This window comes from Mobula birostris, chromosome 12 (genome assembly GCF_030028105.1).
Source record: "Mobula birostris isolate sMobBir1 chromosome 12, sMobBir1.hap1, whole genome shotgun sequence".
Classification (NCBI taxonomy): domain Eukaryota; kingdom Metazoa; phylum Chordata; class Chondrichthyes; order Myliobatiformes; family Myliobatidae; genus Mobula; species Mobula birostris.
Window position 1 is genome coordinate 87,859,466 of NC_092381.1, and position 25,726 is coordinate 87,885,191.

A 25,726-nucleotide genomic window follows, 5' to 3' on the forward strand; every position below is an offset into this window, starting at 1 on the left:
CCATCATCTTCAAGGCAGAAGCCAGGGGCAAGATGGGATACTCCCCACTTGCTTGGATGAGCTCAGCTCCAAACACCGTCAAGGTGCTCGATATCATCTAGGACAAAGTAACCCCACTGAGTGACACTCCTTCTATTTTACTAAGCATTCATTCTCTTCACCACCGGTGTACAGTGCAGTATGCATCATCTACAAAATATATTGCCCTTACTCAACCAGGCTACTCCAACAGCACCACCTAAACTCACAACCTCTATCATCAACATGAACAAGAGCAGCAAATAAATGGGAACACCATCATCTGTAAGTTCCCCACTTTCCCTTTGACTTGGTAATACTGTATATCACTGATCCTGAATCATGAGCACACCAGTGTCCTGGAGTTCCCTAACCAACAGTATTAGAGGAGAAACTTCAGCAGAAGAGTTACCAGGAAGGTAGCTCACCCTCCCCTTCTGAAGGGCAAACAAAGATGAATAATAATGCAGGTCTTACCAGTGATACCCAGAACGAAATAAGCAAAAAGCTAACCTCAACAGTGCTACGATCCAGCAATTCCAAAGCTCCAGGACCCAGACAAATAAGACAGGAAAAGTCAGCAAAAAAGATACAGAGGCACAAATGGGGAGTCTTTGAAGTCTGGGAGTTGAGGACTGCTTAGAACCCACTGACTGGAGTTCATGCAGCAAATAGGAGAGACAAATTACAGCTCAGTTCTCTGAGTGTCTAAATAGATATTATCTTATGGAGTACTTGAGACTTGCAGACAGACATCTGATTTATTTCCATGGCCCTTGTTTAATATGATAGATGGAAGCTGAGGATCAGCAAACACTAAGGTATCATCCCAGAGTGTTTACTCATCTCACTGCCTACCAGGTCTAAGTGAAAACTGCAAAGTTAAGATCTTTTATTCTATAGAAAAATGAAAAATTACTGCTGAACATTGCTACTAGTTAGTTGGTAACATTATAAATGCTGCTATTAATGAATTCATTAATTAAACATTTGACAGCAGGAAGTGAGATGAAATATTGAGTAGTGAGCTAGCTTGGGACAGGGAATACAACACACTGTATTCACAACTATTTTCCATGGTGGTACTGCTTGACACTGAAGTACTTCAAATGCATTGTCCCCAGTGACATACCACCTGAGATTTTGGCCAAAACCTGACACACTGTTATTAGTGAATCTGTCAAACAGCCAATCCAGCAGAAGGGTCAATCAGCTCCAGATCTCCAGATGTTTCAACTATATGATTTTTTTCTTACTTGAAAAGGTTTCTTGCCATTATTTTTTAAAAATGTTTCAAATTTCAGCATCACCATAAAAACTAGTACACATCTTCTTAAACGGTATATTCTATAGAAAATACTATAAACTGGGAAGATTTGAACACTGGTGCAATGTATGCAGCAGTTGAAGTCTAAATGAAATCTTTGATCCTGAAGAAAAAGGTCAATGTAGGTAATTAAGTTATTTAAGTTCATTTTAGTATTTTTAATTGTTAACTTCTAATGTCCTTTCAATCAAAATTTTCTTTTACCATTTTAGGTTTTTTAAAAGAATACATTTTTAAATTCTATTTGAATCATTTTAAAAATATCCCCAACCAACAGGCTGTTTAGAAGACTGAGAGCTTAATGAATCTTGGGGGTTGGTGGGACTACATAATATGCTCTCTAAGGTCTTCCCACTTCTCTGAGACTGATTCTCCATTAAAAATATATATACACACTAACTAGCTACTGGGAGGCAACTCACTGGCTTTCTACATCTGAGAGAAAAGAGTTTGGATGTTTAGGGTTCCGGGAAGACCCCAAGGGCTGAAGAGAGGGAGCAAGGACGAACAAAAAAAATTTGTAAAAACAAAAATCCACAATAAAACCCGAAACATTGACACTGTTTTTCTCTCCACAGTTGGTCTGATGATTGTTTTCAGCATCTTTTTATATTGTTCCAAATTAATTGGGAAGACTAGTTGTTTATCAGATTTAACACAAAAGCAGAATCTGTGAGTTTAATGAACAATTTGTAATATTGAAATAATTTATCAAATAATTGGAAGTTTGTAACTTTATCTGCACAACCACAGAAACAAAATGGTTTCCAATATGCTCCTGTAATTGAAAATAGGGTTGATTATTCAAATGACCATGTGTAGGAAGTTTTCTCTTACACCTAATCTTAGCGCTTAGCCTGTATCTATAATATTGTAGGTGTCAACAAAAATGGACACGAGTGTAATTACTTCTAATGTACACTTTATTCCAAAGCAAGCAAATGGCAACATCATATATATATAAACCCTGCTCCCAAAATGTAACAACATATAATGTAACATGCAACATGCACAGTGGACTTAACCCTTAACAATCTGGGTGTATTCTCCCTAATGAAATTAAGGGGTCCCTACAATATTGGAGTAAAAACTAGTCAAAGCTCATGGAGAAGCCCAGCTGAAAACTTCGAGGAAAATGTATTGAAATTGAATAAGTGCTATAATAAAATGAATACAAGTTATACATAAGGAAGCAGGATAAAAAACTACTTAAACTTTAAGTATGTAAATTACTACAAATCGTTGAACATTAAGTTTATTTTTATGTGCACAAGTAGAGCGAGGTATAGTTAAAATGAAATACTTGCTTGCAACAGAATCACAAACACACAAAACATAAATTATACATGTTATACTATACAGTGAAGAATAGAAGTCTGTGCAAAGTAGTGCAAAAAAAATGTCTGTATCGCCTGCCTGACAGTAACAGCAAGAAGTGGGCATGACCCAAACCTTAGGGATCCTTGATGACAGATTCTGTCCTCTTGAGGTAGTACCTCCTGTAGAGGCTTTCAGTGATGGGGAGGGCTGTGCCCATGATGGACCAGGCTGTGACCACTGCTCGCCGCAGCTTCTTGTCCCTGTTCATTGGAATTTCTGTACCAGGATAGGGTGCAACCAATAAGGATACTTTCAACAGTGCACCTAAAGAAATTTGTTAGAGTACATGGTGACATCCCAGTTCTCCTTAAGCTTCTTAAAAGGTAAAAGCACTGGCCTACCTTCTTCATGATTGAATCTTTTGCTGGGCTCAGGACAGGCTATCAGAGATGTTAACGTTCAGGAATTTGAAGCTGCTCACTTTCTCCACTTCTGACCCACCAATGAGAACTGGTGCACAGCCTTCCAAATTCCCTTTTCTGAAGTCAACAATTAGTTTCTTTGTTTTGTTGGCATTGTGTGCGTGTGGTTGTTATTGTGACATTGTTCAACTTCCATGATAATATCCTTATTTATCTTAATCCCATAACTGTAACATATAGTTCACTCTGACTCTGTGGAGGTGAAAGGTTCTTTCTGCAGTTACATTGTAAGCTTTTATTTAGCTTGAAATATTGCTCCCTGAGTAATTCTATACTGGTGATCAACTCTATCTTCCATCTTGTGTATTTAATATTTCAGTAGTATTGTAAATATATTGATTAAGCTTTCTTTGTTTGTTTACAAAATTAATTATGGCTTATACAGTATGTAAAAATACGTGAATAACCTACATCATTACATTATCATTGCTTATGTATGCACCTCACTAAAGTAAAATCTGAACGTACATGAGTTATCCCTGGCTCTCTGTTTTTCTTTCGATTAGTTTTATATTCTGGATTTACAAAACACAGCAATTCCCTCCAAGTTGTCCAAGTTTGTCCTCAACTATCTTTATGCTCGGTCTGAAAATACCTCTGAAAATTGTTTGGCAGAGGATCCCCCTTCATTTGACCTGCTGCAAGACTTCGAGCTGCTTAGCATATGAAAGATATGTTAATAGAGAGAAAGCATGAGGTTATCAGCATTCTGAATGTCTAGTGGATGGGTTTTATTCTGGAACCAGAGTGCCAGAGCAGATAGTGGAGTGGGGGTGAAAATAAATGATGTTAAAAGTTCACGCAAAGTCACAAATAGAAGGGTTGTGTGTGGTGGTAATAATCTTCTGAGGTGTGTCTATTTCAATGCAAGGAGTATTGTGGGGAAGGCAGACAAGCTGTGAGCATGGATTGACACATGGAATTACGACATTATAGCCATTAGTGAAACTTGGCTACAGGAGGGGCAGGACTGGCAGCTTAATGTTCCAGGGTTCTGATGTTTCAGATGTGATAGAGGTAGAGGAATGAAGGGCGGGGGGGCGGTGTGGGGGCAGCGGCATTGCTAGTCAGGGAAAATGTAACAGCAGTGCTCAGGCAGGACAGATTAGAGGGCTTGTCTACCGAGGCCATATGGGTGGAGCTGAGAAACGGGAAAGGTATGACCAAATTAATGGGGTTGTATTATAGACCACCCAATAGTCAGCAAGAATTGGAGGAGCAAATCTGCAGAGAGATAGCAGGCAACTGCAGGAAACATAAAGTTGTGATAGTAGGGGATTTTAATTTATCACATATTGATTGGGACTCCCATACTGTTAAAGGTCTAGACGGGTTAGAGTTTGTAAAATGTGTTCAGGAAAGTTTTCTAAATCAATATATAGAGGTACCAACTAGAGGGGATGCAATATTAGATCTCCTATTAGGAAACGAGTTAGGACAACTGACGGAAGAGTGTGTAGGGGAGCACTTTGGTTCCAGTGATCATAACACCATTAGTTTCAACTTGATCATGGATAAAGATAGATCTGGTCCTAGGGTTGAGGTTCTTAACTGGAAGAAGGCCAAATTTGAAGAAATGAGAAAGGATCTAAAAAGCATGGATTGGCACAGGTTGTTCTCTGGCAAGGATGTGATTGCTAAATGGGAGGCCTTCAAAGGAGAAATTTTGAGAGTGCAGAGTTTGTATGTTCCTGTCAGGATTAAAGGCAAAGTGAGTAAGAATAAGGAACCTTTGTTCTCAAGGGATATTGGAACTCTGGTAAAGAAAAAAAGAGAGATGTGTGACATGTATAGGGAACAGGGAGCAAATAAGGTGCTTGAGGAGTATAAAAAGTGCAAAAAAATACTTAAAAAAGAAATCAGGAGGGTTAAAAGAAGCCATGAGGTTGTTTTGGCAGTCAAGGTGAAGGATAATCCAAAGAGCTTCTACAGGTATATTAAGAGCAAAAGGATAGTAAGGGATAAAATTGGTCCTCTTGAACATCAGAGTGGTCAACTATGTATGGAACCAAAAGAAATGGGGGAGATCTTAAATGGGTTTTTTTGCATTTGTATTTACAAAGGAAACTGGCATGGTTTCTATGGAAATAAGGCAAACAAGTAGTGAGGTCATGAAACTTATACAGATTGAAGAGGAGGAGGTGCTTGCTATCTTGAGGCAAATCAGAGTAGATAAATCCCCAGGACCTGACAGGGTACTCTCTAGGACCTTGAAGGAGACTAGTGTTGAAATTGCAGGGGCCCTGGCAAATATATTTAAAATGTCGGTATCTACGGGTGAGGTGCCGGAGGATTGGAGGATAGCTCATGTTGTTCCGTCGTTTAAAAAATGCTCTAAAAGTAATCCGGGAAATTATATGCCAGTAAGTTTGACATCAGTCGTAGGTAAATTATTGGAAGGAGTACTAAGAGATAGAATCTACAAGTATTTGGATAGACAGGAACTTATTAGGGAGAGTCAACATGGCTTTGTGCGTGGTAGGTCATGTTTAACCAATCTATTAGAGCTTTTCGAGGAGGTTACCAGGAAAGTGGATGAAGGGATGGCAGTAGATGTTGTCTACATGAACTTCAGTAAGGCCTTTGACAAGGTCCCATATGGGAGGTTAGTTAGGAAAATTCAGTTGCTAGCTATACATGGAGAGGTAGCAAATTGGATTAGACATTGGCTCAATGGAAGAAACCAGAGAGTGGTAGTGGAGGATTGCTTCTCTGAGTGGAGGCCTGTGACTAGTGGCGTGCCGCAGGGATCAGTGCTGGGTCCATTGTTATTTGTCATCTATATCAATGATCTGGATGATAATGTGGTAAATTGGATCAGCAAATTTGCTGATGCTACAAAGATTGGAGGTGTAGTGGACAGTGAGGAAGGTTTTCAGAGCTTGCAGAGGGATTTGGACCAGCTGGAAAAATGGGCTGAAAAATGGCAGATGGAATGTGAGGTATTGCACTTTGGAAGGACAAACCAAGGTAGAACGTACAAGGTAAATGGTAGGGCACTGAGGAGTGCAGTAGAAAAGAGGGATCTGTGAATACAGATACAAAATTCCCTAAAAGTGGCGTCACAGGTAGATAGGGTCATAAAGAGAGCTTTTGGTACATTGGCCTTTATAAATCAAGGTATTGAGTGTAAGAGTAGGAATGTTATGGTGAGGTTATATAAGGCATTGGTGAGGCCGAATTTGGTGTACTGCGTGCAGTTTTGGTCACCAAATTACAGGAAGGATATTAATAAGGTTGAAAGAGTGCAGAGAAGGTTTACAAGGATGTTGCTGGGACTTGAGAAACAGGGTTACAGAGAAAGGTTGAATAGGTTAGGACTTCATTCCCTGGAGCGTAGAAGAATGAGGGGAGATTTGATAGAGGTATATAAAATTATGATGGCTATAGATAGAGTGAATGCAAGCAGGCTTTTTCTACTGAAGCTAGGGGAGAAAAAAAACAGAGGACATGGGTTAAGGGTGAAGGGGGAAAAGTTTAAAGGGAACATTAGGGGGTTCTTCTTCACACAGAGAGTGGTGGGAGTGTGGAATGAGCTGCCAGATGAAGTGGTAAATGCGGGCTCACTTTTAACATTTAAGAAAAACTTGGACAGGTACATGGATGGGAGGTGTATGGAGGGCTATGGTCCAGGCTCAGGTCAATGGGACTAGGCAGAAAAATGGTTCGGCACAGCCAAGAAGGGCCAAAAGGCCTGTTTCTGTGCTGTAATGTTCTATGGTTCTATGGTTCTAATGATTATTCTGTAGTCTAACATTGGGGATGGGAGCAGATATGTCATATATTTCCTTCATAAATATGTACATCACATTATATATTAGGTAATTTATGCATAAATTTCCTTTATTTATGTTATCTTGTAAATTTTAGTGACATTAATATTAATAGATTTACAGAAACTAGTCTTAATAAGCAAATACATGATATCCTTTTAACTTTAAGCTTGTCATTATTGCTCACATTTTGGTTTACAGTGAATTAGGCATTTCTGTTGAAGATAAAAAAGACTACATTAACAAATTGAGATGCAACAAGCCTGCGATTAATGTTACATTAAAATGGCTTGTTTCGGTCAGGTTTTCAAGCAGCCTATCTATTTATCAAGAGACTGTAGTAAGAAAAGGGTTTTATATAAGTGAGCTCCACATAGCAACTATTAATTGTAATCAGCCAGCAGCAATAAAGTGAGTAGAAGCTCAAAAGAGATTATATTTTCTTATTTCTTTATAAACGCACATGTAGGCCATTTGGACCAATGAGTTCAAAGTTCTTCACCAGTATGATCACTCTACACTATCTTCCCTTGACTGGTGCAACTTATCAATGATACACATTTACCCAGGTTGAAAATGATTGTATAACATTAAGATTTAAATTAATTAATTATGTACATTTGTTTTAAGATTAAATATGATGACATAATGAATCTCGCTAACATGAAGAAATCTGCAGATGCTGGAATTTCAAGCAACACACATAAAAGTTGCTGGTGAACGCAACAGGCCAGGCAGCATCTCTAGGAAGAGGTACAGTCGACGTTTCGGGCCGAGACCCTTTGTCAGGACTAACTGAAAGAAGAGCTAGTAAGAGATTTGAAAGTGGGAGGGGGACGGGGAGATCCGAAATGATAGGAGAAGACAGGAGGGGGAGGGATGGAGCCAAGAGCTGGACAGTTGATTGGCAAAAGGGATATGAGAGGATCATGGGACAGGAGCCTAAGGAGAAAGAAAAGGGGGAGGGGGGGTGAAGCCCAGAGGATGGGCAAGGGGTATAGGAAAAGAGACAGAGGGAGAAAAAGGAGAGAGAGAAAAAGAAACCTAACTAGTTCCCCTCTACCACCACTCTGCTCCGTCTAGCGGAATTAGTCCTTACTCTTAATAATTTCTCCTTTGGCTCCTCCCACTTCCTCCAAACTAAAGCTGTAGCCATGGGCACCCATATGGGTCCCAGCTATGCCTGCCTTTTTGTTGGCTTTGTGCAACAATCTATGTTCCAAACCTCTTCTGGTATCTGTGCCCCACTTTTCCTTCGCTACATTGATGACTGCTTTGGCGCTGCTTCCTGCACGCATGCTGAGCTCTTTGGCTTCATTAACTTTGCCTCCAACTTTCACCCTGCCCTTAAGTTTACCTGGTCCATTTCCGACACCTCCCTCCCCTTTCTAGATCTTTCTGTCTCTATCTCTGGAGACAGCTTATCCACTGATGTCTACTATAAGCCTACTGACTCTCACAGCTATCTGGCCTATTCCTCTTCTCACCCTGTCTCTTGCAAAACTGTCATCTCGCAATTCCTCCGTCTCCTGGACAGCTGGACAGCTAATCACCTGTCCTCCGTCTCCTGGACAGCTAATCACCTGTCCAGCTCTTGGCTCCGTCCCTCCCCCTCCTGTCTTCTCCTATTATTTCAGATCTCTCCCTCCCCCTCCCACTTTCAAATCTCTTACTTACTCTTTTTTCAGTTAGTCCTGGTGAAGGGTCTTGGCTCGAAATGTGGACTGTACCTCTTCCTAGAAATGCTGCCTGGCCTGCTGTGTTCACCAGCAACTTTTATGCGTGTGACATAATGAATCTGCTGTGTATGTGGCTGGTTTACACAACAAAGTGATAAATAAACCGCTGGCGATGGGAGCTAAATCAACAGGGTTCTTTACTAACTAAAACCGAACTGAACACACATATATACAGATCCATATGCGTCTGATAGCGCATGCTCAATACGATGTATTACTACAACATAAAGTAGTCCTATATTATACAGTAGGCTATACAGTACATCCCTCCCCTTTTATTTTAATAGTGTATCAACTGTTTTTTTGTATCAAATTATAATAAAGTAATATAATAATAATAATTATTATAATAATTATAACTCATCTCTGGAGGGTCCTTCGCTGCCTCTCCGGGTAACGTCTTCCCTGAAACGTTTGCTTTGGGGAATGAGTCTCCACAGGTACATCAGGTGGGTCCTCAGCACTGATGACAGGCTTATCTGTGGATGAGGCTGATGTGGTCACATCGGGAGTGTTTGTTTCTATGTCAGGGAAGTCCGGGCAAGGTGTTGTTGTGTTTTTCACCTGAGCATCCAGGATTTGATCCACATGACATCTCCATACGTTCTCTCCCACCTGTACTCTATACATCAGTGGTCTATCTATGGCGAAAATTGTATCCGGCGGCCACTTTTCAGTCCGGTAATCACATGCTAGAAATGGCTGTCCCACACTGAAGCTCCGTGTTGACTGAGCATTCAAGTGTTTGAACTGTCTGTTCTCCACATCACGCGGTACATCTGGTTTGAGAAGATCCATGCGGGACCTCAGGTTCCTGTTCAGAAACGTCATCGCTGGAGTCTGATTAGTGGTTGCATGAACTGCATTATGATAGGCAAGGAGGAAGTTGTCTGTCTTGTGTTGCAGTGGTTGATTTTCGCTGTCCATGGCCTTGATGGCTTTATTGAATGTCTGTACAAATCTTTCGGCCTAGCCATTTGTGGATGGATGATAAGGGGCAGACGTAAAGTGCTTGATTCTATTGTTCTTCATAAAATTTTGGAATTCTTCAGAGACAAATTGTCATCCATTGTCTGTGCAGATTTGTTCTAGTATACCATTTCTGGCGAACATGGTCCTCAGAACTGGTATGGTCTTTTCTGAAGTGGTTGACTTCATTTTGATGACCTCTGGCCATTTGGAATGTGCATCGACGGCAATTGAAAAAATAGAGTCCATGAATGGTCCGGCAAAGTTGATGTGCACTCATTGCCATGGTGATGAGGGTCACTCCCATGGATAGAGGGGGGCTTGTGGTGGTGTGTTCTGGATCTTTTGACATCCAGAGCAGTTCTTGGTCATGTCCTCAATCTGTTTATCGATCCCTAGCCACCACACATAGGCATGGGCAAGACTTTTCATCTTCACGGTACCCAGGTGCCCCTTATGCAGTTCCTCCAGCACTCTGGTGCGTCGCTTGGGAGGAATCACAACTTGTGAGCCACACATTGGTGTCCCTTGACACACTGACAACTACTCCTTCCTCGCTGAGAAGGCTGGAAACAGTGTGTTACCCCGCGCTGGCCATCCCTTTACTGTGATGTCCTACACTTTTGACAACATAGGGTCATTGTGTGCTTCCCTTTCAATAAGGCTGTTTGTTACTGGTAATTGTTCAACTATTGTTGTGTGAAAGACCTCTGCTGAATCCATTTGCGTAGTTACCTCGGAACTGGGTAAACGTGACAAGCCATCTGCATTGCCGTGTTACTTGGTTCCCTTGTGTTCAATGTCATGCCTGTGACCTCCTAAGAAAAGAGACCATCGCTGTAGCCTTTGTGCTGTCATCACTGGAACTCCTTTGTTTGGGTTGAAGATTGACACAAGAGACTGATACCCCAAGATATGATCTCAGCTGAGACACATTTTCAGGTGGTGGTGCCTTAAGCACTGCTTCTATCTTGTCTTGAGACATGTGTAAGCCATCCTTGTTGATCATGTGCCCACAGTATGAGATTTCCTTTTTGAAAAACTCACACTTTTCTGAGCCCATATTCTCCTCACCTGGTGAGCACTTGTTTCAGGTTAGAAAGATGTTCGTCATCATCTTTGCTGGTGACAATGATGTCATCCAGGTAACACTGAGTCTCTGGAATCCCCTGCAGGACCTGGTCCATTGCCCTTTGCCAGATTTCAGGCGCTGATGCTATCCCAAACACCCACCTGTTGTACTGGTAAAGTCCTTTGTGTGTATTTATGGTCAGGTATTTCTTGGATGCTTCCTCGATTTCCATTTGGAGGTAAGCCTGGGTCAAATCAATTTTTGTGAAATGTTCCCTTCCTGACAGGGAAGCAAAAATGTCCTCAATACAGGGTAGGGAATACTGTACTGTACGGGGAACTGGGTTAACAGTCACTTTAAAGTCTCCACATATGCACACCTTGCTTGGTTTTCCTGGTTTCATGCTGGAAGTTTTCTTCATCACTGGAACAATAGGTGAGGCCCATTCACTCCAATCCACCTTTGACAGGACCCCAGTCTGCTCCAGATTTTTCAGCTCTGCCTCTGCTGTTGGACCGATTGCATATGGCACTGGCCTGGATTTGTGAAATTTTGGACATGCATTTTCCTCAATCTCAATCTTTGCCTTCATGCCCTGAAGTGTTCCTATTCCTTTTATAAACACTTTTCAGAGTATTTGTGACAGTCTCTCAGATGTAGCCTTGCTGCCCGCCTTTGCTGACACATCTAGTGCCTTGATGGTGTGCCAATCCAACTGAATTTTCCTGAGCCATTCACTTCCCAGCAACGGTGGTTCTCCACTTTTCAGTACATAGAGGTTCAGCTGCTGTGTTTTGTCTCTGTAGGTCACTGTCACATTAATTTTACCTTTGGAATGCACTTTCTGTCCTGTGTAAGTCTTTAGCAATAGTTTAGTTTGTTTCAGAAGTATGTGAGAAAGCAGTCGATTGTAGTACTGTACAGAGATTACTGTTAAAGCTGAGCCTGTGTCCAACTCCATTTTCAGTCTCATGCCTGCCACTTTTGGAGTGATCCATATTACCCTTCGATCATCTGTGTCTTTCACGTTGTGAAGTTGCAGACAAGACAATTCACTTTTGTGTGAGTAGCTTTCATGAACATCGTTTTCTTTCAGTTTGTGCACATTGTTGTATTTTCCTTTCTGGGGTTTCTTGTTTCTCTGTATTTTGTCCTTTTTCTGCTGTTTACTAGCTTTGCATACTCTGCCAATGTGGCCCTGTTTGCCATAGTTTCTGCATTCTTTATCTTTAAACCAACAATCATCAGGGTCATGTGACCTGTTCCCACAACGGTAACATTTCCTTCCTTTATTTCTGTTCAGTGACTTTTTATTTGTGGCATATTCCATAGATTTTTGTTGTATCTCGGGGAAGCACCTTGTGCGGCTGTTTCTAATGATATTGAGATATTTAGCACTTTCTCGAATGTAAGGTCTTTTTCACACAGGAACTTCTTCTGTGTGGTTTCACAGTGCATGCCACACACTAACCTGTCCCTCAATGCGTCTGATAGACCAGCTCCAATTTGACAATGTTCTGATAATTTGCGCAATTCAGCACAATATTCAGAAATGCTTTCATTTTTGTTCTGATTCTGTTTATGGAATTTAAATATTTCAGCAATGGCCTGTGGTTTGGGGTTTAAATGCTGTTGGAGAGTGTCTACTATTTGCTTGAATGTTTTGTCAGCTGGCTTTTCAGGGGATAACAAGCTCCATAGCAGCCCGTATGTTTTTGCACCCATAACACTGAGTAATACGCGGCCTTTCTTTTCATCATTCACACCATTAGCATCACAATGTAACTCTATTCTTTCAATATAAGTTGCCCAATCTTCAATGCCACTATCAAATACTGTAATGGTTCCAATTAACACCATCTTTGTTATGTTAATTTAGCCCCAGTCCCTTGATTTCTTTTTGACTCACGTGACCTTTTTTTTTACCTAAAGTCGCATGCGTACTCTAGTTAGATGCGTGTGTCACTCCTTTTTTTAAATCTTCCTTCCAGGGCAGGCAGACTCTCAGCCCCTAGGGTCAACATCGGCTGTGACCTCGGTTGGATGTTTTGCGGCTCAAACTGTGTCTTGCGCTTCCTTTCGGGCTTGTGGCCTTGCTCTCTTCTTCTGAGTGTCGTTATCACTTATAATGCGGCGTTCCGATATGATGTAGGTTAATCAACCTCGTCGCCAATTTGTTGTGTATGTGGCCAGTTTACATAACAAAGCAGTAAATAAAACGCTGGAGACGGGAGCTAAATCAACAGTGTCCTTTACTAACTAAAACCGAACTGAACACACATATATACTGATCCATACGCGCCTAATAGCGCATGCTCAATATGATGTATTACTACAACATAAAGTAGTCCTGTATTATACAGTAGGCTATATGGTACAGAATCAAACCGAAATTTGGGTGGCCTTTCAAAATATAGCACTTGATAGAACATACACTTATAGAAGCATACTGTTTGGGGCAACAGGGTAGTGTAGTGGTTAGCACAACAGTTTACAGTACCAGCGACCCAGGTTGAATATTCATTACTGCCTGTAAGGAGATTGTATATTCTGGCCATGATTGTGTCGGTTTCCTCCGGGTGCTCCTTACACGAAAGATGTACCGGTTGATAGGTTAATTGGTCATTCTACATACTCCTGTGGCAAGGCTAGGATTACATTGGTGGTTTGCTAGGCAGCAGAACTCGAATTGCCGATTCCACACCATATCTCAGTAAATAAAAAAAGCAACTTAGTTTCTAGTCTAAATGCACTCAAGATTGCTTATTGAACTCAGAATCACCTTAACGTACTCTGTCATGGCTCAAGCAAAATGCCTCTATTTTGTGAACATACACTCAATGGAAATAAAAGATTTTTCTTGTATCACGGCAGACAATATCTAGGTTGTTGTAGGAGATTCAATAACCAATTTTGAGTGTTGAGGTATTGACAGTTCAGTTCCGTCAATTTCAAAATCCTGTGCAGCCAGAAAGGGAAGTGTACCGATGTGGTCATAAAATGTGTTTCAATGAGGTGGGAACATGAATTCGTTTGATCTCATCCTTCCAGAATGCCAACCCACTTAAAATCCTGAGATCTTCCCAACTACTGAGAAAGGTTGTATTAGTCAGTTTAGGTTGGAAAATGTACAGTAAAAGTCTCAGAATGGAATATGGTTATGTTATTTACCGATGTTCAATACCTGTACCCACTAGAATATAAGTAACTGTCAGTTGTCCAATAGCAATACCTATTTCACTCAATGATGCGTGCTTAGCCCACTGCTCTGCTCTCTCTACACCTATGACTGTGTGGCTCGGCGCAGCTCAAATGCCATCCGTCAATTTGCCGATGGCACATCTATCATTGGCAGAATTTCAGATGGGGACGAGGAGGCGTACAGGAGTGAGATAGATCAGCTGGTTGAGTGGTGTCACAGCATCAACATTGCACTCAACATCAGTAAGACCAAGGAATTGATTGTGGATTTCAAGAAGAAGGAGTTGAGAGAACACACACCAGTCCTCCAGTCCTCACTGAGGAATTGGTTGTGGAAAGGGTGAGTAGTCTCAAGTTCCTGACTGTCAACATCTCTGAAGATCTATCCTGGGTTCAACACATTGATGCTATTATAAAGAATGCACAACAGTAGCTCTGTTTTATGAGGAGTTTGAGGAGACGGTACATTTCACCATAGACTCTTGGAAATTTCTATCTTGGAGAGCATTCTAACTGGTTTCTTCACCATGTGGTATGGAAGGGCCACTGCACAGGATCAGAAAAAGCTGCAGAAAGTTGTAAACAGCATCGAGGACATCTTCAAAAGGCAATGTCTCAAAAAGGCAGTATCCATCAAAAAAAGACTTTTTCTTACCAGGAAGTACAAGTGTTGCAGTACGTACCTGACCATGTCTGTCTCCATAGATTAGACACTCAGATTCTCCAGAGTATGGATAGCTGGTGCAGACTCTTAAAGATTCTAGCCCGCTTCGCTAATTGGTAGCCATGTTTTGGTGCAAGATTTGGATACTTAAAGAGCACCTGAACTAAGGTTCAGTGTTCAGTCATCAACTCAACTTTGGTTCAGTCTGTGATTGTGTTTGGGATTTCTGTTTCATTTGGATTCTTGTCCAGTCTTGTCAGGGTTTTGTCTAGCATCCAGTCAAGAACCTTGTTCTTGTGTCAGTCTTGAAATTGTGCCTTGATTCTAGTCTCCGATACTCCTGAACTTTCATCCTTACCATCCTTGCCTAGGACTCTCATCAGAACAGGAACCTGAAGACACATACTCAATGTTTCAGAAACAGCTTCTTCCCCTCTGCCGTCAGATTTCTGAACCAACAATGAATCTATGAACACTACCTCAATATTTTTGTTCTCTTTTTGCACGACTTATTTAATTTAATTTACATATATTTCTTATTGTAATTCATAGTTACTTTGCTTATTATGTATTTCAATGTATTGCAGCCACAAAAAGAAACTTCACGGTGTGTGCCAGTGATATTACACCAGATTCAGATTCATACGTGGCAAACTCAGAGGAAGTAGGCAAGACTAATTTTCTGCAATCCCCTTTCAGTTTTTGCTCCTTAACACAAATTTTATTCATCTGGCCATTTATTAGTGATACAGTGACATGTTTTACCTTTGAATAAGGGGCAATGAGATGAATCTGATTTGAGAGGCAGTCAGTGAATTGATGTTTGTCTCTGATGCACAAAGCTGGCTGAGGTGACTAGCAAATATTGCAGTGCCTAATGTGTGATGGAGAAGTATTCAGACAGATGAGATCTGAGCCCTGAGATGACTTAGGTCTGATGAATCAATGCTGGATATTGTCTGTTGTGGAGAAACAGGGATTTAGTTCAACTCTAAGAAAGAATATAGGTAAGCCTTTCAGTTTTATCTCCTTAACACAACTTTTATTGCACTGGCCTTTTCTTACTGACATACTGGAAGACCTGTTGCTTAAATAACCACAGAGCTGGATGACCATGAAGGAGAATGGAAATATGAAAACTAAAAAATGCAAGCATTTTTTTTTCTGAACACCTTGGCTAAAATTGTGATGGTATTCAATCTATTAATAATTATAGAACTGCTCAGAGCATTTTCTATTGAAAGCAAATCCCAGCAGATGCAGCATTGTCTTTGAGATATGTAATCATAAGTTTTGCAAACTAAAGCTTTTGGATGGATTTTTTTCCTATGGATATTAATGGTGGAGGATCCTAATTATCCTAGTCCTTTGAGAATCCTTGATATCTTCTCACACTTATCAAAGTGATTCTGTAATAAACCTTTCACAAGGCTTCCTCCTGGGAGAGAATTTTTGAGGATATTACAGTAATAGCAGTGAAGGCTGCATTGTCTTCCGATCTGCAATGGGCAGATGCATGCAAGCAACTGCTATCATTCTCTGCACGTGTTTGCTTTAAGCCTGATTATGAGTCAGTGGCTTAAGCCTCCATGTGCTACTGCTAACATTCTGCCTATTTGTTATACTTCCACTGTTGTGCTTGCTGCATTTCCTGAATTATAATAGTGAATAACCTTCAAAGTTAAAATACTTTGTGACATCTTGCATTGGGAAAGTAACCATATAAATGAGCATTCTTTCCAGTTTTACATTTATCTTTCAGCTTTGTCTTCCACTGTTATTCTATTGTTCCCAGCTTCATTCTCCATCCTTATTCTTCCTTGCAGATATGTGAGAACAGATTGAATGGAAGACAGAAAGGGAAAGAAATGGAGGGATACAGAAAGGCAGTGAGATATGGTGAATGTGGCCATGATAATGTAGTTAAGCTGAAAGCAGTGATTTATGGTAAATGTGGCAACATGTGAAAAAAAGGTAAGGTTTGTCTGCAGTAGGAAAGTGAAGGGATGACACCATTAGCAGAAAAGGAGTGGGGAGAGAGATTGTTTACATGAATTTGGGAAAAGATTTGCAGCCACAAATCTTAAAAGGAGAAGCAGAATAATTACTTAACTAAGCTGAGAAAGCCAGGTGCAGAGTATTAGATGCTTGCCAAACTGAAATGGCTGTGACCAGGTGTGGTTAGAAAAGAGCCTTCTTTCAGATCCGGCTTCCAGAGGTTTCTGCTATCCATATGGCTTCTGTTCATTCTTCTTGCTATGCTCAATATTAAGGTCAAACCCCACTGGGATGCTCACCTTTGTGCCCCAGCTACTGTAGACAATAAAATGGTCATTAATTGTTAGAATAAATCATGTGGATTATTAAGAGTTTAATTTTTAGAAAGAATCCAAATTAGGTAGATTGTAGCAATCTTCCGAGAAAATCATTCCAGCTACTAATCTGCAAACAGTTGATAATCCCTTTCATTTGTTCTTTTGTGTGAAAATAAGAGGACATTGTGTGGAATATGGAGCCTAAAATGGGATTGCTGACATCAAAATAGCATTGTATGCTGTTGGGTATCATAATCTGCCTCATTGACACTGTTTCAAGAAGGGCTTTCTGTGCCAAGGACAAACCTTCATCTATTGTGACATCTGATGAAGGTGCTTTTTGGAGTGTCCAATGCAGGGGCCATTTTGCAATTAAAAGGAATGGGTGGGCCTGTTGGATCCTAGCATTCAAATTAGCTGTTCATTCGAGTTCATTTTTTGCCCATTAATTGAAAATATTGAACTTTGGACATGATTTTTTGAGCCAGTGGTTTTGATATGCACTAAATTGGCTTAGATTAGTGCAGCCACATGGCAAAACACAATGATATTGCCAAGCAATCACTTTATAGAGGTAGTGATTAATAAGTCTGTTTGTATTTGTCAAATCTGTACAGGCTCTTCACAGATATAAAATGAGTGATGTGAATGGGAACACAAATCTCTCAGTGGAAATGGCTGGAAGCACTGGTGCATGGTTTGGGCCTGACCATGAAACCAATCTGCAGAAGCATGAAGACATGTGAATCCTATGAATTGCAAAACTAATTTATCTTGGAATGGCAGATTTTTTTTTAACTGAGAAGTCAGAACAAATCCTTTCTCTATGATGGGACACTGTCAAAGAATGAAGGCTATGCATTGTGCTGTGTCTAATTGATATCTTTGGCTTCGTGAACATTGCTTTGACAGGTCAGTCTCAAATAATAGCTTGGAGGCACAGGTTGTAAATTTGTACAAAATGGACTTATCCTAATCAAATAAGCGAAGCAATCTGATTGGTTTATATCTTGAATATACCTAGTTTTAGCCCTGAGATGTTCCTTTCAAGTGTACTGATGCATTTTTAAAATTCACCATTAATTCTGACAAAGATACATATTTCATATGCTTAGCTTTCACAGATCTTTCATAAAAAGGGTACATTTAGAAACATATTCTCTTTTGAATAATGAATAATTTCAATGTGAAGGAGGCATCAGCTTGGAAGGAACTTTATCCTGCAACAGGAAATAACCAAACTATGCAGGCTCAGACCTATTGTGACAAAGGGCACATGAAGTTTTCCAGTAATCATCACACATGCTCCCAACCTTGTATCATATGAAGCACAGATTTCTACAAAAGCATGACTTTTACCTCGAGGTTTTACAAGTTGCCATAAACAGCTGCTTAAAATTGCAGATGCTGGAATGAAAGGTAGACAATGCAGGAGAATCTTAGCAGGTCAGGCAACAACTTTATTTGAGAATAAAGACTTAAACTTAAAACATGTTTCCCTCATAACATTTCCTAGTTTTGCTGAAGTGTCCTAACTTGAAATGTTAACTCTATTTCACCATTTATGGCCTGATCTGCTCAATACCTCCAAATCCTTGCTTTATTGCAATGTTCCAATGTGTTCTTAGGATTGTTTTTAGATAAAGAAAATAAACATTTGTGAAAAAGGGGATATTATGACTGGGCACCAAAAACATGAGGAAGGGAGTAGAATCAATGCAGTATCTTAAATAAAATGAACGTATTTAGGAGGAGAATTGCAAAGACAGAGGTCTGGGCAGTTCAAAAGCATAGCTTCCAATGGTGGGGCCAGAGATTTATAGGAGTTAGGGGGTGATATTGCATTCTCTCTGTCCCCACCTACCCACCACAAAAGAGACGTGGAAAACCATATTGGCCACATCAGCCACTTCAGAACATAAAGCTGGAATGGAAAGAAGTTTTGATTCTTGATTGATGAACTGTCTCAGAAAAATATCTGGGATGAATCAAAGATGATAAGGTTTTAATGAAGAATATTTTGCATATGCTCAGTTTTTTGAGCCAATGCAGAATGTGAAAGTATTGGAATAGGACTTCTATCATCAGTGGATCATGGCTCCATTGTGTGCTACCGACATGCCGCATTGATGTTCTAAGGCAACAGCTCCCAGATCTATTGCTTCTCTTTTGATTATATTGAACGCACACATTATAATGTCCGAAACTTACGTCAGGACCCCAAGTGAGCAGAACTGGTCTAGCCATATAAACACTGTGGCTACCAGAGCAGGTCAAAGGTTAGGAATCCTGCAGCGCGTAGCTCACCTCCTGACTCCCCAAAGTCTGTCCACCATCTACAGGGCTCAGGTCAGGAGTGTAATGGAATACTCGCCACTTGCTGGATGAGTGCAGCTCCATCAACACTCAAGAAGCTTGGCACCATCCAGTACAAGGAAACTCACTTGACTGGTACCCCTTCCACAAGTATCCAATCCCTCCACCATCAACAAACAGTTGCAGCAGTGTGTACTATCTACAAGATGCACTGCAACAACACACCAAAGTTCCTAAGGCAGCGCCTTCCAGATCCATGACTATTACCATCTAGAAGGATGAAAACAGCAGATACCTGGGAGCACTACCACTTGGAAATAGCCCTCCAAGTCACTCACCATCCTGACTTGGAAACATATCACCATTCCTTCATTGTTGCTGGGTCAAAATCATGGAATTCCCTCCCTAACAGCACTGTGGGTGTACCTACACCTCAGGGACTGCAGCGGTTCAAGAAGGCAGCTCATCACCACCTTCTCAGGGGCAACTAAAGATGGGCAATAAATGCTGGCTTAGCAGGCAATGCCCACATCCCATAAATGAATAAAGTAAAAAAGTCTTATCAATTATAAGTATCTCCCTCACTTTAGTGAGGTTATATTGTATGAATTCATATTTCAAAGAAAAAAACACTTAGCTACTTTAATCTCTTTTCTGAAAGCGTTTAAGTTGTCAAGAGTCACTATTTCAAGCAGTAGATCCTCTCTCCTGACCAAGGAGGAGATACCGAAACAGGTTAAACAACTGTTTTGTTTTTATTTTGAGTAATTTTTAACAGGTTATATTTCTACAAAGGAAAAACACATCTACTGTACTGGGCAAAAATCAGACACACACACACACACACACACACACACACATATATATAGCTAGGATGTCTAAGAATTTTGCATAGTATTGTATTTGTCCATGTGGAGCTGAGGGTGAGTTTGTAAATCCAGTGGGTGCAAAGGATGTTAGGAATGGCGAAAGTGGAATGTCGTGGGAGGGGTGAGGGATAAATGGCAGAGGAGTGTCAGAGGCACAGGAGGGTAGAGATGGCACGGGTGCAGACACCCTAGCCCTGAGACACGAGGCAAGATAATTTGATTTGAAACAATTGGTTTATTGATCATTACAGAATGTCCCTCTAGTGCTTCCTGCTCCCTCCCCTATCCTTGTCCCCTTCCCACTCACAGTCCATAATCAAGACCAACATCAGAATCAGGTTTATCTTCACTCACATATGTCATGAAATTAGTTTTCTTTGTGGTAGCAGTATTGTGCAATACATAAAATTACTATAGTAGTGTGCAATTCTTACAAACTAGAAAAATATACCAATAAGTTGCGGACAAATAACTAATCAATCATAGAAAGCAGTCTCTGGAATGAGATCCTTCTTAGTTGAGGATTAAAGAGTGGATTCTGTTTCTGCATCTCTGTAATTTAGCCCTTTCTGCATCCTAGTATTTGTATCAGTCTTTTTAACCAGTCTTCTGGTAGCAACCTCATCTCCAAGTGGCTGTAATTGCATTGATCAAGTCAATTAGTTGGAGTATCTTTGTTAGGTTAACATGAAAAATGATGCTTCATTTTTTGTGGACAGTCATAATCAGGTCAGTCTGGACAATATTGTATCTCTTGATTAGATCAGAAAAAGATAGTCAAAAAGAAACAGAGAGAAATTTAAATTAACTAGCCATAATCATTTTCAACCTTGGTTGGTTGCTTCTGCCACAGTAAAAAGCTGGGGTTAGCAATAAATGTCTTGAGCCTAGATACTGTATATCAATTGTATTGTAAGCTGGGAGAACAAGGACAGGAGGTGCCTGGAAGAATCATCACCACCTGCTAGTTCTCCTTTAAGTATGTTTTGTAATAAAACCAACAAATATGTTACATCAGCTACTACGGATACTCTGAATATGCAGACAATGACACTTAACTGACTCGCAACTGGAGTTTTATAGAGTGACTTGGAATGAGCAATATTAGAACTTACTTTAAAGTATCTGCAAAGATACAGGCTATTCTGCCCACAATGATTCTGTGCCCTCATATCTATCTAGACTAGTCTGATTTACCCTGTGGTCTTTGGTTCATTTTGCCATGACCACACCTTCTTCACCTTGCTCAGACCAATTTCAACCACCTTTCTTCTTTCAGAGGCTCATCTCTGTTGCGCATTCCTGGATTAGTTGCCCTTTGCTCAGTTCATACCTGCTCCTAGTTTACCCAGTATGGTCCGCTGTGACGTCACCTTTCAAGTCCAATTGGATTCTGCCCTTTCATGACCGCATGAGCTCCACTGAACAGCTCTGCATCCAGTGCAGTACTTGGGATGATCCTACTGCATCGATACTGCTCCCTGCCATCCGCTACCTATGTGATTCACTCTGCCTTCTCAGCCTGTTCATGCTTCACCCTCCCTGATATATTGGCTCATCACCTCGGATCTCCTCACACTGTTTGGTCTACGTCCACACACCCACCATTTCCTGCTTTGACCAGGATCTTTTGTGCTTTTTTGCATATTCTTGGTTTGCACCTGCTTTACCCTGCCCAGTTTGATCGTGCTTCACCCTGTACAGTCCACTCTGCCTTCTCACTTTTAAAGTCCGCTTGAGTTTTTCTTTGCGAGGTCCGCAACCCAGTTTGCTAAGTCCACTCTGGATCATCCTGCACCTCTGCACTTCTCCCTGTTGCCTCTGTTTGATCTTGGTTCACTATGTTTAATGCATTACCCCACACGTCCTCACATTGCCTGGTCCACTTCAAACCACTCTGCTCTCCAATTAACCCGATTTGGGTGCATTTGATTTGCTTTTTAGCTGGTTCAGCACAACATTTTTGGCTGATTGGCCTGTTCCTGTCTGAACTCTACTATGTTCTATGTTTTAACTGGCCTTTGTACTTTGCTGTTTTACATTGACCCAAACTTTGTACAGAAACTTCAACATATAATGTCACAGCACTGCTCAGTCAGGACAGACTGAAGAATTTGACTACTGCGGTGCTATGAGTAGGACTGAGAAATAAGAAAGGTATGACCACCTTAATGGGGCTGTGTTACAGACCACCCAATGGTCCCAGGGATTTAGAGGAACAAATTTGTAAAGAGATTGCAAGCCTTTGCAAGAAACATAAGGTTGTTATAGCAGGTGATTTTAACTTCTCACATATTGACTGGAAATCCCATACTGTAAAAGGACTGGATGGGATAGACTTTGTCAAATGTGTTCAGGAAAGTTTCCTTTATCAGTATGCAGAAGACACAATGAGAGAGCATGCAATACTGGATCTGCATTTAAAGGAGAGAAAGGGCAGGTGATGAAAGTTTGTGTAGGGAAACACTTTGCATCTAGTGCCATTAGTTTCAACATAATTCCATTAAATATGCAAAGCAATAGGTCCATGGGTTAGGATCTACATTGGAGAAAGGCCAGTTTTGATGGTATCTGGTCTGGCAAATGTGGATTGAGACAGGCTTTCTTTCTGGCAAAAGTGACCCTGGAAAGTGGGAGGCTTTCAAAAACAGAATTTTGAGTCTACAATGTTTGTATATACCTGACAGAATAAAAGGTAAAGGCAGCAACTTTAAGGATCCTTGATTTGCAAGAGATAATGTGGCCCTGGTTAAGAGAAAAAAGGAGGTGCATAGCAGGTATAGGCAGGGAGGAACAAACGAGGCGCTTATGGAGTATAAGACATGCAAGAGAACACTAAAGAAAGAAATCAGGAAGGCTAAAAGAAGGCATGAAGTTGCTCGAGCAAAGAAGGAGAATCCTAAGGGACTCTACATGTATGTTAAGAGTAAAAGGATTGCAAGGGACAAAATGGTCCTCTGGAAGACCAGAATGATAATCCATGTGCGGAACCAAAATAGTTTGGGGAGATCTTAAATGCACTCTTTGCATCTGTATTTACTTGGGATACAGAGTCTATAGAAGTGAGGCAAAGTGAGGCAAAGTGACCTCAACTTCATCGACCCTGTACAGGTTACAGAGGAGGAGCTATACTGAGGCAAATCAGGGTGAATAAATCGCACAGCCTGACAAGGAGTTCCCTCGGACCCTTCAGGAGGCAAGTGCAGAAGCTACTGGTGTTATGGTCCGGTCCGTGAAGTCCGTGTTCCGGTTCACAGTCTGGTCCATGGTTCCTTGTTCTGGGGTTTCTGGTTTTCCCCAGTTTCTGTTGTGGGCATATGATTCTCGTTTTGGGGCTGAGACATAAATACCTCTGCAAACCAGGGATTCCCTGCTGGACTGTTCTGTTTCCCTCCTTGTCTTTCCCCCCTTGCCTGACTCTCTGCCTGCTCACCTAGCCTGGATGCCCTGCTTGTATCGCTGAAGTTTTACTGCTGGACCAAGACCGGAGCCTTGTTAGGTCAAGATAAAGAACTGTCATTCATTGTGTGGAATTGTCTTTCTGTGTCCACGCCTTCGCTAGGTAGGTCTGGCCATTTGCCACCATTTTGTGTTGGGATCCGTCTCTTCATGTTCAGTGTTCTGTGTTTGAGTCCTGACCCTATGCCCTGTTCCCAAGGACGGGTCCCGGCTCTGTGTTCCGTGCTCCTGTCTCTCCTAGTCCAAGGCTCCGTGCTACTGAAGGCCCTCATCCAGTGCGTGCCTAGTCCAGTCCTATCCGAGTCCTGCCCATGTTCCTTTACCTGTCCTTGTGTCTTGCACTACCCAGGAGTTCCTCACCCAAGCCATGTCCAGTCTTGTCCGCGCCTAGTTCTGGAGTCCGAGCCCTAGTCAAGTCCCAGGTTCTGGGTCCTTGCCCAATCTCTGGCTCGGAGTCCGTACCCAAGCCACTTATTTCCTGCATAAATAATTTACATATTACTATTTAACTATTTATAGTTTTATTACTATTTATTATTTATGGTGCAATTGTAACGAAAACCAATTTCCCCCGGGATCAATAAAGTATGACTAGGACTATGACTATGAAGTACCCCAGCCTCAAGCCTCAAGACCAAGACGCAAGACCCCAAGCCTGTCTCCAAACTCAAGACCCAAGACTCAAGGCCCCAGACCCCAAGCCTGTCTCTAAGCTCAAGACCCAAGACCCCAGACCTCAAGCCTGTCTCTAAGCTCAAGACCCAAGACCCCAGACCCCAAGCCTGTCTCCAAGCCCGAGTCTCAATACCCCAAGCCTGTCTCCAAGCCCGAGCCTCAAGAATCCAAGCCCGAGCCTCAAGACCCCAAGCCTGTCTCCAAGCCCGAGCCTCAAGTCCCCAGCCTCAAGTCCTGCAGTCATGTCATGTCCATGCCTGGTTCTGGGGCCTGAGCCCAAGGCAAGACCCAGGTTCTAGGTCTTTGACAAGTCTTCTGATCGGGGTCGAAGCCCAAGTCTGCGTTCTTGTCCCTGCTCCTTGTCTGTATCCTGTCACGTCCCTACTCTAGTCTAGTCCTGTTCCTTGTACTTCAGTGTCTGTGTCTTGCATTTGGGTCCATTCCCTATGCCCCCATTGTGACAGCTGGGGCCCAAGCAGCAATATTTAAAACAGACTTGAATTGAATTGACTTTATTTCTTACATCCTTCAGATACATGAGGAATAAAAATCTTTGTTATGTCTCCGTCTGAATGTGTAATGTGCAAATTAGTAATTTGTAATAATTAGTATGTACAGTAAGAAATACAACAGAGCTATCAATATTGTATAGAAATGTAATTGTGTCAGTGTGAATTAATCAGTCTGATGGCCTGGTGGAAGAAGCTGTCCCGGAGCCTGTTGATCCTGCCTTTAATGTTGCAGTACTATTTCCTGATGGTGACAGCTGGAACAGTTCGTGGTTGGTGTGACTCGGGTCCCCACTGAACCTTTGGGCCCTTTTTACGCAACTGTTGCTGTAAATATCCTGAATAGTTGGAAGTTCAGATGCACTGGGCTGTCTGCACCACTCTCTGCAGAGTCCTGCGATTGAGGGAAGTACAGTTCCCATACCAGGCAGTGATACAACCTGTCAGGATGCTCTCAATTGTGCCCCTGTAGGAAGTTCTTAGGATTTGGGGTCTCGTGCTGAACTTCTTCAACCATCTGAGGTGAAAGCGGAGCTGTTGTACTTCTTTCACCATGTAGCTACTATATACAGACCAAGTGAGGTCCTTGGGGATGTGTATACCAATGAACTTACAGCTGTTCACCCGCTCAACTCCAGATCCATTGATATCAATGGGGTGAGCCTGTCTCCATTCCTTCTGTAGTCCACAACCAGCTCCTTTGTTTTTGTGACATTGAGGGAGAGGTTGTTTTCTTGACACCACTGTGTCTGGGTGATGACTTCTCTGTAGGCTGCCTCATTATTATTTGTGATAAAGCCAATCAATGTATTATCATATGCAAATTTAATTAGGAGACTGGAGCTGTGGGTGGTGACACAGTCATGGGTATACAGAGAGTAAAGGAGGGGGCTTAGGACACAGCCCTGAGCCTGTGTTGAGGGTCAGAGGGGCAGAGGTGAGGAAGCCCACTCTTACCACCTGCTGGCAATCTGACAGGAAGTCTAGGATCCAGTTATACAAGGCAGGGTGAAGGCTG